This window comes from Lontra canadensis, unplaced genomic scaffold, assembly GCF_010015895.1.
Source record: "Lontra canadensis isolate GAN:19392208 unplaced genomic scaffold, GSC_riverotter_1.0 scaffold122, whole genome shotgun sequence".
NCBI classification, from domain to species: domain Eukaryota; kingdom Metazoa; phylum Chordata; class Mammalia; order Carnivora; family Mustelidae; genus Lontra; species Lontra canadensis.
The window spans coordinates 2,857,266-2,872,997 of NW_022631116.1; the positions used below are offsets into that span (position 1 = coordinate 2,857,266).

Sequence of the window (15,732 nt, forward strand, 5' to 3'; positions counted from 1 at the left end):
GACATAATTCCTGCTCACTGGGAGGTTCATGGTCTAGAGCAGGGGACGACCATATGGTTCCCAAAATAAAAGATCTCCACTGTGAAAGCTACTGTAGAGACTCACAGTGTGCTCTCAGAGCTTATCGTGGGAGGGGGTTATGGCCAAGCCAGGGAGGACAGCCTGAGAAGGCTCCACGAGGAAAAGATGACTCCAAGATAAGGGGCATTAGCTAGGGGCAAAGGGGCAAAGGGGCAGAGGACATCCACAGGCAGCAGGAACAGTCAGGCAAGGGAAAGAAATGCCCTGGCAGGAGGTGGGGAGCAAGTGTGAGGGACCCGAGGGGATGAGAGCAAGCAGGAGCCTCAAGACACCAGGCTGGACAGCAGGGCCTCGAGGAGGGCCTGGTGGTGGCCAAGGAGATCCCCACCCAGGTGCTCAGCAGCCCAAACCTATTCACACAAGCCGCTGAGCACATCACACTGCGGGCGGGCTCCTTCCAGGCAGCGAGGGCTCCAGGTAGCACTGGGGAAGCCAGGACTCCAGAAACCCTTTACTTAAGCTCATCGGTGAGCCCGAGGACAGGTCCCCCCAGGCAGTGCGTACACTAGTGAGCAGTTCTCCAGCCCCCAGGCTCAATGAAGACTTTTATTCACAACGCAGACCATCCCCCTAGGATCTTGACCTCTATCTCCTGCAAAAATCCTCCCCAGCCGCTCTGCTGACTCTCCCCAGGGTGAGACGAGTTAGGCTCTCCTCATTAGGAGGTGGTCCCTTGTCGCAGCTCCAGGTGTGCCTCCGAGGACTGTCTCGGAGGGTGACCCTCTGGCTCCCTGGCTGTCACGTGTCCCCAGCTCACCTCACCCTTGGGAGTGTACAATAAATCACTGCTCTCCAGTCTCCTTCTCCCATCTGTTTCTTGCAGCGCCCTTGTCTTGAAATCTACTGGCTAACAAAGTCATCATAGACAAGAGTCCTTTTCTACTGGCTAAATATCTAAACCTAATACACGCTCCCTCCATGAACGGGCATCCCTTTGTGATCAAAGCCACCTCATAGGCCTTACGGACCAGGTGACAGAGTTCTGCCTTCATTACCGGTAAATTTTCGTTTTAGTTTGTAGAGTTGGCTTTATTTTGTTTTCACTATTTCTCATTTACTCAAGGGAGTCAACAAGTTTCCTTTTTAAAAAATATGTTAGTGATGTCAGCTTTAGGAAATTTGATAAGTAAGCCATAGCAGTTGGCTATGGCAAAAACGATGAGTAAAGGGAATTTGGAGGACTACAGTCTGAGGAATGGTGGTCCCAGTACAAGGAGAAAGGAAACGGCAGGAGGAATGGAGAGAAGGGGACAGAATGGGAGAGCTGGAGTGATGGAACCAGCACGGGCTTCCAAATGGTTGGATGTGGGAGGGAGGTGGAGGGGGGCAGTCCCCACCTGTGCTTTTCTTAGAATAGCCTCCCTCGGCTTGCCCCCTCCTGAGCACCCCTCTAAATGAGCTCTCGGCTATTACTCTCCTTACCTGGTAGCTTCCTAGCAACGCTCATCATTGGGGATGAGTAATTGGTTAGTGGGTTTGCTGCTCCCACAGGGCTGGCCCGTTCCCTCTCCTGCTCACCGCTGTCTCCGCAGGGCCTCGTGAACCACCTGGCTGGGACTAGGCGCTAGGTATCATCTGGGCGAGTAACTAGATGAATGGCGATTATGAAGGTCGGATGACCCTTTTGAAAATACAGATAAGGGGGGCGGCTGGGTGGCTCAGTCGGTTAAATGTCCGACTCTTGATTTCGGCTCAGGTTGTGATCTCAGGGTGGTGAGACTGAGCCCCATGTTGGGCTCCATGCTTGGGCAGGGAGTCTGCTGGGGATTTTCTCTCTCCCTTTCCCTGTACCCCCCTTCCCCCATGCTCCCCCAAATAGATAAACCTTTAAAAATAAAATAAAATAAGGAATAAACAGGAACACAGGAAGGGGAGAGGCACAGTGTGTCTGGGGTGGGGTCTATGAGCCACCCAAGTGTGGACCCCCTGCAAACATCAGGAAAACAGAGAGGGAAGCTGCTAAGAGGTCAGAGCTCAGCAATGAAGCCTCTCAGGTTGAGTTTTCTCAACAAGTTCCTTGCTTCTTTTCCTAAAACATAAGTTAAAACCCGTAAACAATGTGAAAACACTGCCACCCAAATGCTCACGCTTCCTAAAATTTGTCTTGTACTTTCCCAGTTGTAGGCCTCTACACCTGGGGTTCTGCTCCCTAAAATTTTCTTGCCTATGGGCGTGGAATGATGCCTGTCTTTCTATCTATCTTACACAAATAATACACAAATACAGACTTACAGAGAAATTCAAACATAGAAATATACATAGCAAAAGGTGAGAAACCTTGCCCTTAATTCTACTTCCCATAGTAAACAGCTTGATATTATACACCCACTACTTTTTTAAGATGAATTTTTATATACATACAAATTTAAAAAATAGGCAGTTTAAGTTTCTTATTTTTTTGAGAGAACAAGAGCACACATGCAAGTGGTGTGGGGGGAGAGGGGAGGGAGAGAGAATCTTAAGCAAGCTCCGGGCCCAAGGCCAAGCCCGATGATCGGTTTGATCTCGCGACCCTGAGATCATGACCTGAGCCGAAATCAAGAGTCGGATTCCTAACTGACCAAGGCACCCAGGTGCCCTGAGAGTTCAGGTTTCTTGATATAAATAATGAAATTTTAAATGTAAATATGATCACACTTGTATATGCTTACTTGAAAATATACAGAATTGTTCTGAGATACGTTAAAGGTTATTTTACATTTTGGTAGATTTTATAAAATTGCCGTACAAAAATCTTTACTAATTCTTGTTCCTTACACTTGTGACTGCTAATGCCCATCTCCATATATTCTCTTTGACACCGGATAACCTATTTTCAATTTTTGCCAATCTGTTGCAAGTGAAATATTTCATTAGTATTCGAATTTGCATTTCCATGGTACTTACTGACGTTGAACATGATATGTTTATTGATCAGCTATATTTCTTCTCCTATGAATTACTTATTTATAAAAATAAATATAACTTGCCTATTTACAAACTGTCCTTGCCTGGTTTTTCTTTATGTATTCGTCTTTTGCTAAATGACTCATGGGAATTCTTTATTTATAATGGGTAGTAATCCTCTGTGGTGTGTGTTTTGCATGTGTATCTTTGTTACTTGCCTATCTTTCAATGTACCAAATTTCTTAACACATATAGAGTCAAATTTTCTTTCTCTGTCTCCCAAGACTGTGTGAAAGTTTGTCTTAACCCAAATAGGGAAAGGACACATTTGACTCTATGTAAGAAAATATATGATCTATATTTCTTAATACATATTATATAAAATACATACTGTACATTTGTGAGCATAAAATACATACATGTATGCATCAAATATTCTCTACAAATATGTATATAAATCAAATACTGTTTCCAGTGTTTTTTTTTTTTTAATTTAGCTTTTGTTTCCTCACCCTAACAACCCACGTAGTGGACATTATCTATTACTATCCCCATTTTACAAATAATAAAACCAAGGGACACACAAGTTAGGACTTAGCAGCCTGCCTCCTGAGTCCACACTCATAGTCAGTACTTCATGTTGACTCTACACAACATCCTCTCTATATATCACAAAAGCAACAAAAATTAATACAATGTGAGGCGCCTGGGAGGCTCGATGGGTTAAGCCTCTGCCTTCGGCTCAGGTCATGGTCTCAGGGTACTGGGATCAAGCCCCGCATCAGGCTCTCTGCTCAAGAGGGAGCCTGCTTCCCTCCCCCCCTCTCTGTCTGCCTCTCTGCCTACTTGTGATCTCTCTGTCAGATAAATAAATAAAATCTTTTTAAAAAATTAAAAATTAAAAAAATTAATACAATGAGATAATGGCACAGAAACAGCTGCTATAGATCACACAGATAACACAGAAAAATCTTTTAACAGAAAAGCGGAGGAACCAGAGAATACAAAGATTTCTCATAAATGATGTTGGAAAAACTGTTTGGCATTATTTTAAGTCAGTTTGAGCCCACTTTTCACATCATCCACCCAAATACAAACTAGAAGGAAAAAAAAAATCCCTTAAAAGAGGATAACAGGTCTCTAAGGTAAAAAGAATCAAGGAAAAAAAAAGATGGAAAATTTGGACTATGTGAAAATGTTAAATGGCTGCATTTTTAAAAAATTTGTTTTGAAAAGGTGACCACTAGGCTGAAAAATAACTGACAAAAGTATGCCAAATAAATTTTATCAAAAAGTTATATAAATTAGCAAAAAAAAAAATTAAAATCCTAACAGATGAGCAAAAGAGAAAATATAACAAACAAATGTGAAAAAAACCATTCAACTTAATTATATTAAAAGAAATGCAAAATTACAAAGGGCTTCTGTTTTGTCTATTTTTTTTTAAGATTTTTATTTATTTATTGACAGACAGAAATCACAAGTAGGCAGAGAGGCAGGCAGAGAGAGAGAGAGAGAAGCAGGCTCTCCACTGAGCAGAGTGCCCGATGCAGGGCTCGATCCCAGAACCCTGAGATCATAACCTGGGCCAAAGGCAGAGGCTTAACCCACTGAGCCACCCAGGTGCCCCTGTTTTGTCTATTTTTTAAAATGATACTGTCCTTGGTGAAATGGATGAAATCAAAGGGGGACCTCATACAGAGTGTTGATAGAGAGTAATTCAGCACTGTTAAAATAAATGTTCATGTCCCTTTTATCTAGTAATCCCATGTCTGAGAATCTACTCTACAGAAATGATCCAGAAACCTGAGGGAAATCATATGGACAATGTAGTTACTGAAGTTTTGTTTTTTTGTTTTTTGTTTTTTTGTTTTTTAGATTTTTTTGTTTTTGTTTTTGTTTTTGTTTTTAAGATTTTATTTATTTGCCAGAGAGAGAGAGCAAGAGTGAGCACAGGCAGATAGAATGGCAGGCAGAGGCAGAGGGAGAAGCAGGCTCCCTGCTGTGCAAGGAGCCCGATGTGGGACTCGATCCCAGGACGCTGGGACCATGACCTGAGCCGAAGGCAGCCGCTTAACCAACTGAGCCACCCAGGCGTCCCTAAGATTTTATTTTTAAGTAATCTCTGCACTCAACGTGAGGCTTGAACTCACAACCCCAAGATCAAGAGTCACATGCTTTACTGACTGAGCCAGCCAGGGGCCCCTGAAGTATCATTATAATAGTAAGAAAACAAACAGCAGAGAAAGGAAAACAACCCAATTTGAACAGGGAATATTAAGTAATTTATGAAACAATCACTGACTAGAACATTATACACTATTAAAAATAATTGTGATGCTAATAACATTAAAAAAAAAACCCTACAATATAATATCCAGTTGTACAAGTAGAAAAAAATATAGAAATTTTAAGTTGTTTGAGGGTGTGGAAATGAGTCACTATTTTCTCTAATTTCTAAATTTGCTGTGGATTTAGAAAGACCCAAGTCCCAATCCCAGCTGCACCACTCCAACAAGTTATAAAAATCTTTCTATGCCTCAGTTTCCTTGCCTATAAAGTGAAGACCATAAATACAGCCACTTTGCGGGAGTGTTTTGAGAATCAAATGAGATAACTTGAGTGCTGTGCCTATCACCTAACAAAAATGTTATTTTTGTCACATGACAAAGTGTAAACGTGTTTGTGGGGGGGTGCGGGGGGACTGAAATGAGGAAGCTACTTCACACATAGTGTCTGTTTCCACTTGAAAGTTTAGTATGGTTAGTTTCATGCTCTCCCTACTTTTGTGGGTTTCTCCTGCTTAGACAACAATTACTTGTAAACCCACTTGGCAAAGGGAAGATTAAAGGAAGTGAAACATCTACTCTCCACTAGAACAGTGTAAAGATACGTTGTCTGTGGAACCCAGTAGTAAAGGAACAAAACGGAGCCATATTAGTGAATCCTGCAGCAGAAACAGGGAATGTGTGTGTCTTTTTTTTCCCTTTGCAGTCTAACAAGGTGGGGAAAATCACATTGTTTGAGTAAACTTAAAACATCAACTTCCTTAATTACTGAGCTAAATATTTTATCCTAATAAGACATCAGAGGAAAAAGGAAAAAACAAAAACAAAACCAAAAAACCCTAAAAACTTCATTTCCAGAAAAACAGAATGGTGAAGAGACATTTCAAAGTAGCCTGTGCCTTTGGCTGGGGTGAGGACGGGGATGGGGGCTGGGGGGAGGGTTAGTACAAAATACTGTCTAAACAGAAACCATATAATAAGTAACTTCCTAGAAAAGCCTCTATCTTTGTCACATCTTTGAAGTTCTGCCATCTAGGCCTCATGAGCACAATGTTTGGCCCAGATATTAAGCTCTGGGACATTATCAGGCCCTCTGCAAGATGGGAGGGCTCACTCCACAGTGCTCACCTTCAAGGGCAGAGGGCTCTAGAATTTTCCGGGGGCCTAAGAACCAGTCAAGTGGGTGGTTCTCTGTCCCACACTTGCTGAAAAAAATGCACAGAAGCAGCCCTATTCACTTTGGTTGTGAAAACAGATCTCCATAGCACTAGTAATTAGTACCCACAGGGAGGATTTCTTTCCCCCCAGACTCCATATATTAAAGTCAGCATTAACGATCCTTACTTTGTAAGATGAAAAAAGTAACAGGCAGGGAAAAGACTTTTTTTCAAGATATCAGAAGATGAGTTTCAAATTCATTTTTAGCCCCCCAAAACATTGTATGTAGCATTCAATGATCTAGTCCATGAATCACACACACAAAAATGTATTAATCAGGCCTTAGTCATATCAGGGTTCACTGGGTATGTTAGACATTATACCTAAAGCAGAAGAACCTCTTCCCCCAGAGAGAGCTATTCTTCTAAGATTTTCCATCCCCATCCTAAATAATAACCAACTATGTACTTACTGCAAAGGCTTTGGCTTCTCGTGCCTCCGGGGAGCTGCTGACCTCAATCAGCAAGTCAGCCGCACTATTCTGGGGTTTGGTGCTGGCCGGGGAGGAAAACCACACTCAAGGGGCCCAGGCAGTGAGCATCTGAGCAAAGCTTCACTCAGGAAGCAGGCAGGCTCCAAGGCTTCTGACAGCCTCCCCCCACCCCACCCCTCCCTACTCCCTCTCCCTCCCTCCCTCCCTCCATCTCTCTCTCTCTCTCTCTCTCATACACACACACACACACACACACACACAAACACACACTACAAAATCACTTCTCTCCTACCAGTTCCTGAACACTTAATTTGTACCTCTCTAAAACATAAGGATTTAAAAACATGGGCTGACTAGCATGTTGCTCTTTCAAACCTGAGATATCAAACAGAAGGGGGAAAAAAAAAAAAAGAAAAGAAAAGAAAAAAAAAAGCTAGTCTGTCTTCAAAGGTGAGTTTGTCCCGAAGCCTCAGGGCCCCTCACTTGCCATAACCTGTGGGCTGTAGCATGTTCTAGGTGGGATGGGGAAGTCAGGCTACGATCAGGAAACCTTTCAAAGCAGGCAGTTCTCGTGAGCTGAGTGAAGATGTTCTCAGAGATTAAGCATCTAAACCTCCAAGCCTCTGGTTGTTGGCTGAAATTCCCTTTTTTTCATTCTAAATATTTTCATACCTAGTTTTGAATTCAGAGAATTCCAAAATTACGCGCACCCTCCCAAAACCTGAGGTCCACGTGTCCTGCTACTTTGGATGGTCTGCACGCCCCAGTCAGTGACAATGAGCCCTGCCTATAAAAACAGGGAAGGAATTTGTGAAGGTAAACAAGCAACACAGGTCCTATCTACCCTCAGCAAGAACTGTAGTCATCAGGGCTGAGCTTAGTCACTGCCACGAGGTGGAGTTTAATTGCGATTATACTGGATAATAAGGGTGAGATTTAGCCAAGTATCTCTTACACGGCAGAGAGGCTTTACTTAGGAGACAGCATGAGTCTGCAGAGCCTCAGGGACACTGAGGCTTTTTTTTTTTTTTTTTTTTAAAGATTTTGTTTGTTTATTTGACAGACAGAGATCACAGGGAGGCAGAGAGGCTGGCAGAGAGAGGAGGAAGCAGACTCCCCGCAGAGCAGAGACCCCAATGCGGGGCTCGATCCCAGGACCCTGAGATCATGACCCGAGCCAAAGGCAGAGGATTCAACCCACTGAGCCACCCAGGCGCCCCAGACTTTGCCTTTCTAACAACAGATCACAATAAGGGGCTGTGGCCATGCAGCTAAAAGCTGGCCTTCCCCTGCGGGCGCTGTTCTTACAAACGTGGCCCCATGCCACCCTGGCAAATGCCTTTGCCTTTGGTGGCCTTCCCTCTTAAAGAAAGCAGGGGACGGGGCGCCTGGGTGGCTCAGTGGGTTAAGCCGCTGCCTTCGGCTCGGGTCATGATCTCAGGGTCCTGGGATCAAGCCCCGCGTCGGGCTCTCTGCTCAGCAGTGAGCCTGCTTCCTCCTCTCTCTCTGCCTGCCTCTCTGCCTGCTTGTGATCTCTCTCTGTCAAATAAATAAATAAAAAAAAAAGAAAGCAGGGGACAATGCATGGGACCTGCTCTCACTGGAGAATATCCATCTTCCCAGGGCGGAGAAAGGAGCAGGAGAATAAGGGGACCTAACTCACCTGGGTGTCATCTCCCTCCCGCCCCAACCCCACCACTCGCTTAAGCAAAAGAACAAATTTATTGGCTTGACTAACTGGATAGTCAAGGGATGCATTTGAGCTGGCTTTCAGCCAGGAGACCTGGAGGTTCCAAAGTCATCAGGAACCTGTTTTCATCACCTTTCAGCTCTGCTTCCCCAAGTTTGATGCCTTCAAACATGGTGCCCTTGGGATGGGAAAGCCTTTCCCGGCAGCATTGCATGATTAGAAGCCTATGGCATTCGAGACCTCAGAAGACAGGCACTCCTCAGAGAAGAACTTTAGAGTGAGACCCTCTCCAGCCCCGTGGTAAGGGAGAGGGACCTTGGTGACTGACAGCCCCACTAGTTATAAAAAGAGCAGTTCCCAAAAGCAAAAAAAATGCTGGACCGGCAAAAAAATACAAGCTAGTGCGCTGGTTTAAGCCTTTCTTTCTTTCTTTCTTTCTTTCTTTCTTTCAAGATTTTATTTATTTGACAGACAGAGATCACAAGTAGGCAGAGAGATGGGGGGGGAGCAGGCTCCCCACTGAGCAGAGAGCCCAATGTGGGGCTTGATCCCAGGACCCTGGGATCATGACCTAAGCCAAAGGCAGAGGCTTAACCCACTGAGCCACCCAGACACCCCTGGCTTAAGTCTTTCATGTGATTGCATCTTACCAATCAGACCGTAAATCTATTACCAGAAGGACATACACAAAGTGTTCAGGGTGGCTATTGTGTGTCATTTCTTTTTTAAATTCACACTGTATTTTCTAAATTTTCTAAAAATTGATAAAAAATTACTAAATTGTATAATAACACAATACCTCTAAATAAGTTATTGTATGCTAAACAAGTTCTGCTTACGAGTGAAAATATGTATAGAATATCTATGAATAAATCTGGTAAGAAAATTGCAATCACACACCCCCCCCAAATCGATAACATTTTACTGAGTAACAGAACAGAGGACTGGATGAAAAAAAATACCAACATACCATGATATTGATTCTGCACAAAATAGTTATATAAATGTATTGTAATTCCAATAAAAATTCTAACACGATTAAGAGTTATGAAAAGGATGTCTTATAAAACTATCCTAAAATGTACCTGGTCGAGTAATTCTTCTCTATAGAAGATATAGAATAATTTATTCTTCTCTGTAGAAGAAAATTGTTGAAAAAAATATGAAAAGGGACTTGTACTGCCAGATATTAAAAGAGACCAGAGAAGTAAAATAATTGCAGTGTTGTGGTTCAGGAATAGAAACATCGTAAATGGATCACAACAAACCCCAAAATAAGAATTAAGATAAAGATAGCATTACTAATCTGAGGATAAAAAAAATGGATTGTTTTTAAAAATGGCATTGGGAATATTGGATAAACATTTAGAGAGAGATTAAAAAAAAAAGACTCTTACCTTATACCATGTACCCAAATGATTTCTGACAGAATAAAAATTTAAGTGGAGAAAAAAAAAAAAGAAGAAGAAGCATTATCAGAACTAGAAGGAAAGAGGGGTGCCTGGGTGGTTCATTCGTTAAGCGTCTGCCTTTAGCTCAGGTCATGATCTCCAGGTTCTGGGATCGAGCCCTGCACTGGGCTCCCTGCTCAATGGGAAGCCTTCTTGTCCTTCTCCAACTCCCCCTGCTTGTGTTCCCTCTCTCTCTCTCTCTCTCTCTCTCTCTGTCAAATAAATAAATCTTAAAAAAAAAAAAAAAAACCTAGAAGGAAAGAGAGGAGATTGTATATCTGAACAAGGTGAGCAAGGCCTCTCTGAGCCCACACACAAAGGCAGAATACATAAAAAAAAACAGATTTGACTTTGAAAATAAAAAGCCTCCGCAAATAATGAAAATCCTAAAAATAAAACAAAGATGCCAATGACAAAATGAGACAAACATCTCTGCACCTCTGGTTCAGTTATTCCATCTGTAGGAATGTATCCTATGACAATAATCATGGATGAATGCAAAACTGTATGTGCAGGAGTTATAAGCTGATCCTTGATTGTAACAATGACAACAAAGGAAAGAATTGAAAGTCTAATTGGTTACATTATGGTTTATCCATGTAATTAAACACCATGCAGCCATTAAAAGTGATACTATATCAATATTCCCTATGACACAGATGTAAAAATCCTTAACAAAGCACCAACAAACCAAATCTAGCAACATATCTAAGGGATTACATACCATGGCCAAGTGGGATTTACCCCAGGAATTCAAGGTTGGTCCAACATATGACAACCAATCAACATAATACACCATATTGATAGAATGAAGGACAAAACCACAGGATTTTTCCAATAGAAGCAGAAAAAGCATTTGACAAAATCCAATGCCCTTCCATAATAAAAATATTCCATAAACCAGGAATAAAAAGGAAATTCCTCAACCTGATAAAGGCCAACAATAAACACCACACTTAAGGGTGAAAATCAGAAAGTTTTCCTCTGACATCAGAAACAAGATAGAGATGTCTCTGCTCTCGCCACTTCTGGTCAATATTGCATTGGAGTCTTTAGCCAAGGAAATTAGGCAATAAAAAGAAAGGCATCCAGATGGGTAAGAAAAGTATAACTATTTCTATTATCTAATGATCTTCTATGTAGAACATCTCAAAAAGTCTTTAACAAAACAGAGCTAATAAACTTGTTCAGCAAGGTTGTAGGATACAAGGTCATTATATAAAAATAATTTTCAATTCTACATACTTGCAATGAACAATCCAAAATAATAACAAAGCAATTCTATTTACAATGACACCAAAAGGGAAGGCATACTTAGTAATATATTTAACAAATTATGTGCAAGAGTTGTACATAAAAAAACTATACAACATTGAAAAATGTTAAGGAAGTCTTAAATGGACTCTCGTGTTCATGTATTGTAAGACTTAAGAGGACAATATTCCTCAAATTGATCTACAGATTCAATGCAATCCCTATCAAAATTCCAGTTTCTCTTTTTACAGAAATTGACAAGCTAATTCTATAGCTCATATGGAAATGCAAGGGACTCAGAATAATCAAAACAATCTTGAAAAGAAGAACAAAGCTGAAAGACTCTCACTTCCCAATTTTAAAACTTATTACAAAGCCATAGATTGCATGGAGCACTGTGTGTTCTAAATCTTTATTATTTTTTTAAAAAGATTTATTTATTTATTTGACAGCGAGAGACAGAGTGAGAGAGGGAACACAAGCAGGAGAAGTGGGAGAGGGAGAAGCAGGCTTCCCGCCCAGCAGGGAGCCCGATGTGGGGCCTGATCCCAGGATCCCGGGACAATGACCTGAGCCGAAGGCAGACTGTTAACGACTGAGCCACCCAGGAGTCCCAAAGCACTGGGTGTTCTAAAACTTACTACAAAGCTATAGCAATCAACACTGTGTGGTACTGACACAAGGACAGACATATGTAGATCTGTAAAATAGAACTGAGAGTCCAGAAACGAACCCATACTTTTAGGGAAGGTGATCTTTGACATGAGAACCAAGACCATTCAATGGGGTAAGAGCAGTCTTTTCAACAAAAGGTGCTGGCCAGCTGGATATCCATATACAAAAGAATGAAACTAGACTATTTCATATTATATACAAAATTACCTCAAAGATGTAACAGCTGAAAACATCTTAGAAGAAAACATACAAACATCTTAGAAGAAAACGTAAGTGTAAAACTTCATGACCTTGGATTTGTAATGTTTTCGTAGAGATCTTAAACACAAGCAAGAAACAAAAAAATTATGTAAATTAGCCTTCCTAAAGATTAAAAACTCTTGTGCTGCAAAAGGCAGTGAAAAGATAACCCATATATAATAGAAGAAAATATTTGCAAGTCATATATCTGATATATGGGTCTGTTCTCCAGAACATGTAAAGAACTCTTACAACTCAATAGTAAAGGGGCAAATAACTCAACTAATGAATGGGCAAAGGATTCAAAGAGACACATCTCCAAAGAGAACATAAAATATACAAATGGCCGATAAGCACATAAACAATGTTCACCATCATTAGGCATTAGAGCTAGGCAAACCAAAGCCACAATGAGACTACTTCACACCTACCAGCAATGGGTACAGCCGAACAGACGGTAACAAATGTTGCCAAGGCTATGGGAAATCAGAAGCCTCGTCCATTGTTTGTGGGACTGTAAAATGGTGTGACTACTGCGAAAAAACAGTTTGGCAGTCCCTCAAAAAGTTAAGCACAGAGTTACCATTATGGCCCACGATTCTACTCCTTGCCCCTAAAAAACCGAAAATAAGAATTCAAACAGAAATCTGTACACAAATATTCAGAAGAGCACTATTTGCGATGGGCAAATGGTAGGGGGGAAAAAACCCAAATATCCATCAACTGATAAATGGATAAACACAATGTATATCTATACAATGGGATATTATTATCAGTAAAAAGAAATAAAGAAAAAAAAATAAAGGAATGAAATGCTCATCCATGCTATAACGTAGGTGAACCCTGAAAATTTTATATTGAGTGAAAAAAGCCAGACACAAAAAGCCACATACTGTATAAGTACATTCATATGAAATTTCCAGAATAGGCAAATCCCTAAACACAGAAAGTAGATTAGTGGCTTCCATGGGATGAAGGGAGGGGCACAAAGGGGGAGTGACTGCTAACAGTTCCAGGATTTTGGAGAGGGTGGTGGGGGTGACGAGAGGTTCTGGAATTTGATAGTGGTGACTGTTGTGAAAGTTTGCAAATATACAAGAAAACCACTGTACTTAAACACTTGAAAAGGTGAATTTTATAGTAAGTGAATTATGTCTCAATTTCAAAGTAATACTGTAAAATATTTGATGATACAGAATAATGATAACACAGTGGAAAATAGACTATAAATGGTGTGTATAGTAGGAGGCCGTATTCACTGAGGTAAACGAAAAAGAGACTTAGAGAAACTTTATATATTAAAAATGGTTATTCTTGGCACCCTTGTTGAAGATCAGTTGGCCATGGAGGCATGGATTTATGTCTCATTATATTGGTTTATATGTCTGTCTTTATGCCAGTACCATACTATTTTGATTACTATAGCTTTGTAGTTTATTTTATTTTATTTTATTTTAAGATTATTTATTTATTTATTTATAGAACATGAGCGGGAAATAGGATGCCCCATCTTTGTTCTTCTTTCTCAGGACTGATTTGGCTATTCCTGTTTTCTTTGTGGTTCTATATGAACTTTAGATTTGGGTTTTTTTTTTTAATTTCTACAAAAAACACCACTGGGATTTCGATAGGGTTTGTAATAAATCTATAATGGGGAAAGGATAGTTTCTTCAACAAATGGTATTGGGAAAACTAGATATCGACATGATAGGACAAAGCCAATGAGATTGGACCCTTATACCATACATCAAATCAACTCAAAATGGATTAAAGACTGAAACATAAGACCCCAAACTGTAACACCACTTGGAAAAAAACAAAAACAAAAACAAAAAAAAACAGGGCAAAACCTTCGTGACATTGGTCTTGGAAATGATTTCATCCATATGACACCAAAACCACAGGCAACAAAAACAAAAATAAACCAGCAGAACCCTACCAAACTAAAAAGGCTTCTGCACGCAAAGGAAAAACAATCAACAAAGTAAAAAAGCAACCTAGAGAATGCAAGAAAATACCTGCAGAACATAAATCTGATAAGGGGTTAATCTCCAAAATATATAAGGAACTCTGACAATTCAGTAGTAAAAAAACAAAACAAAACAAAACCCCCCGAATACTTATAAAAAGTACTTATAAAATAATCTTAAAATTTAAAAAGTACTTATAAAAATACTTATAAAAAGATTGGCTAAGTACTCGAACAGACATTTCTTCAAAGACATACAAATAGCCAACAGATTATGTGAAAAAAGGATCAACATCACTAATGGTCAGGGAAATGCAGATCAAAGTCACGGTGAAGTATCACCTCACACCTGCAGGGATAACTATCATAAAAAAACAAAACAAAACAAAAAAACTGGAAGACAATGTTGTTGAGGATGTGGAGCAGTTGGAACTCTTGTACATTACTGGTGAGAATACAAAATGGTGCAGCCCCTGTGGAACAGTGTATAGTACGGAGGGTCCTCAAAATATTAAAAGTAGAATGGCCTCATGATCCAGCAATCCCACTTCTGGGTATTTATCCAAAAGAAATGAAACCAGGATCTCTGAGAGAGATTGTCACTCCTGTGTTTACTGTGGCACTATGCGTAAGAGTGAGGGTATGGAAACAACCTGAATGTCCACTGACAGATGAAGGGGTAAAGATGTGATATATGCAGACAATGAAATACCATTCAGCTTTTAAAAAGAAGATGAGTCTGCAATATTTAAGAACCTGGCTGAACCTTGACAGCATGCTGCTGAGTGAAATCGAGGAGTCACAGAAAGCCAAAAACTGCATGATCCCACTTACACGAGGTATCTAAAGTCATCCAATTCATAAAATCAAAGAGTGGAATGGTGGTTGCCAGGGACTGGGGGAAAGGCCACATGGGGATTTACTAATCAATGAGCATAAAGTTTTAGCCAAGCAAGATGAATAAATTCTATCCAATAGTGGACCTATAGCCAACAATAATATATTATTGTACACTTAAAAATTTGCTAAGAGGATAGAGCTCAGGTTAAGTGTTCTTACCACAATAAAATAAAATTCAAAAGATAAAATAAATTACTAAAAAAGAGACAGTTATCTCTAGCTGGTAGTGTTAAACTTCCCTTATGCTTTAAAGAGTCTTCTCCACTAATTGCGATGAATATGTAGGAGTTTTACAATTTAAAAAATACTATTTAAGCATAAGAGCAATTATCTATCATGAGAGCATCAGACTCTCAATACTGATGGCTTATACTGCAGAAAGTAAGTTTATTTGACCCAAGGAAGACTTTCTTAATTGCAGAAATAATTAAAGCCTGGATGAGACATCCTTTGCAGGGACCATGAAATCTCTACTCTCGGATGGCCTAGAACAGGGTAAGACTGGCCTTCAGTGGCATGTCCGGTTGCTCATCTGCATGGAAGCTGGACCGTGTCCGGGTGGTCTAGATCCAAGAGCTGGATGGATGAATCCAGACCAGTGCTGAAGGAAACCTCTGTGCGGGCTGAGCTCCTGTGTGCCTCAGTGG

General features: G+C 40.6%; 1 protein-coding gene across 3 annotated transcripts in view; it reads right to left on the reverse strand.

Annotated features, from left to right (window-relative positions):
- Positions 1-7,662, reverse strand: part of SPECC1 (sperm antigen with calponin homology and coiled-coil domains 1) — a 218,428-nt gene extending 210,766 nt beyond the window's left edge. For 2 of the 3 annotated variants that reach the window (XM_032841336.1, XM_032841339.1), the window contains exon 1: positions 6,886-7,096. The gene's annotated coding sequence lies outside the window, so the exon portion shown is untranslated. Of the gene's footprint in view, positions 1-6,885; positions 7,097-7,578 lie in introns of those variants that run through there. The other variant, XM_032841337.1, reaches the window with a different exon arrangement.
- Between the last annotated feature and the right edge of the window lie 8,070 nt (positions 7,663-15,732).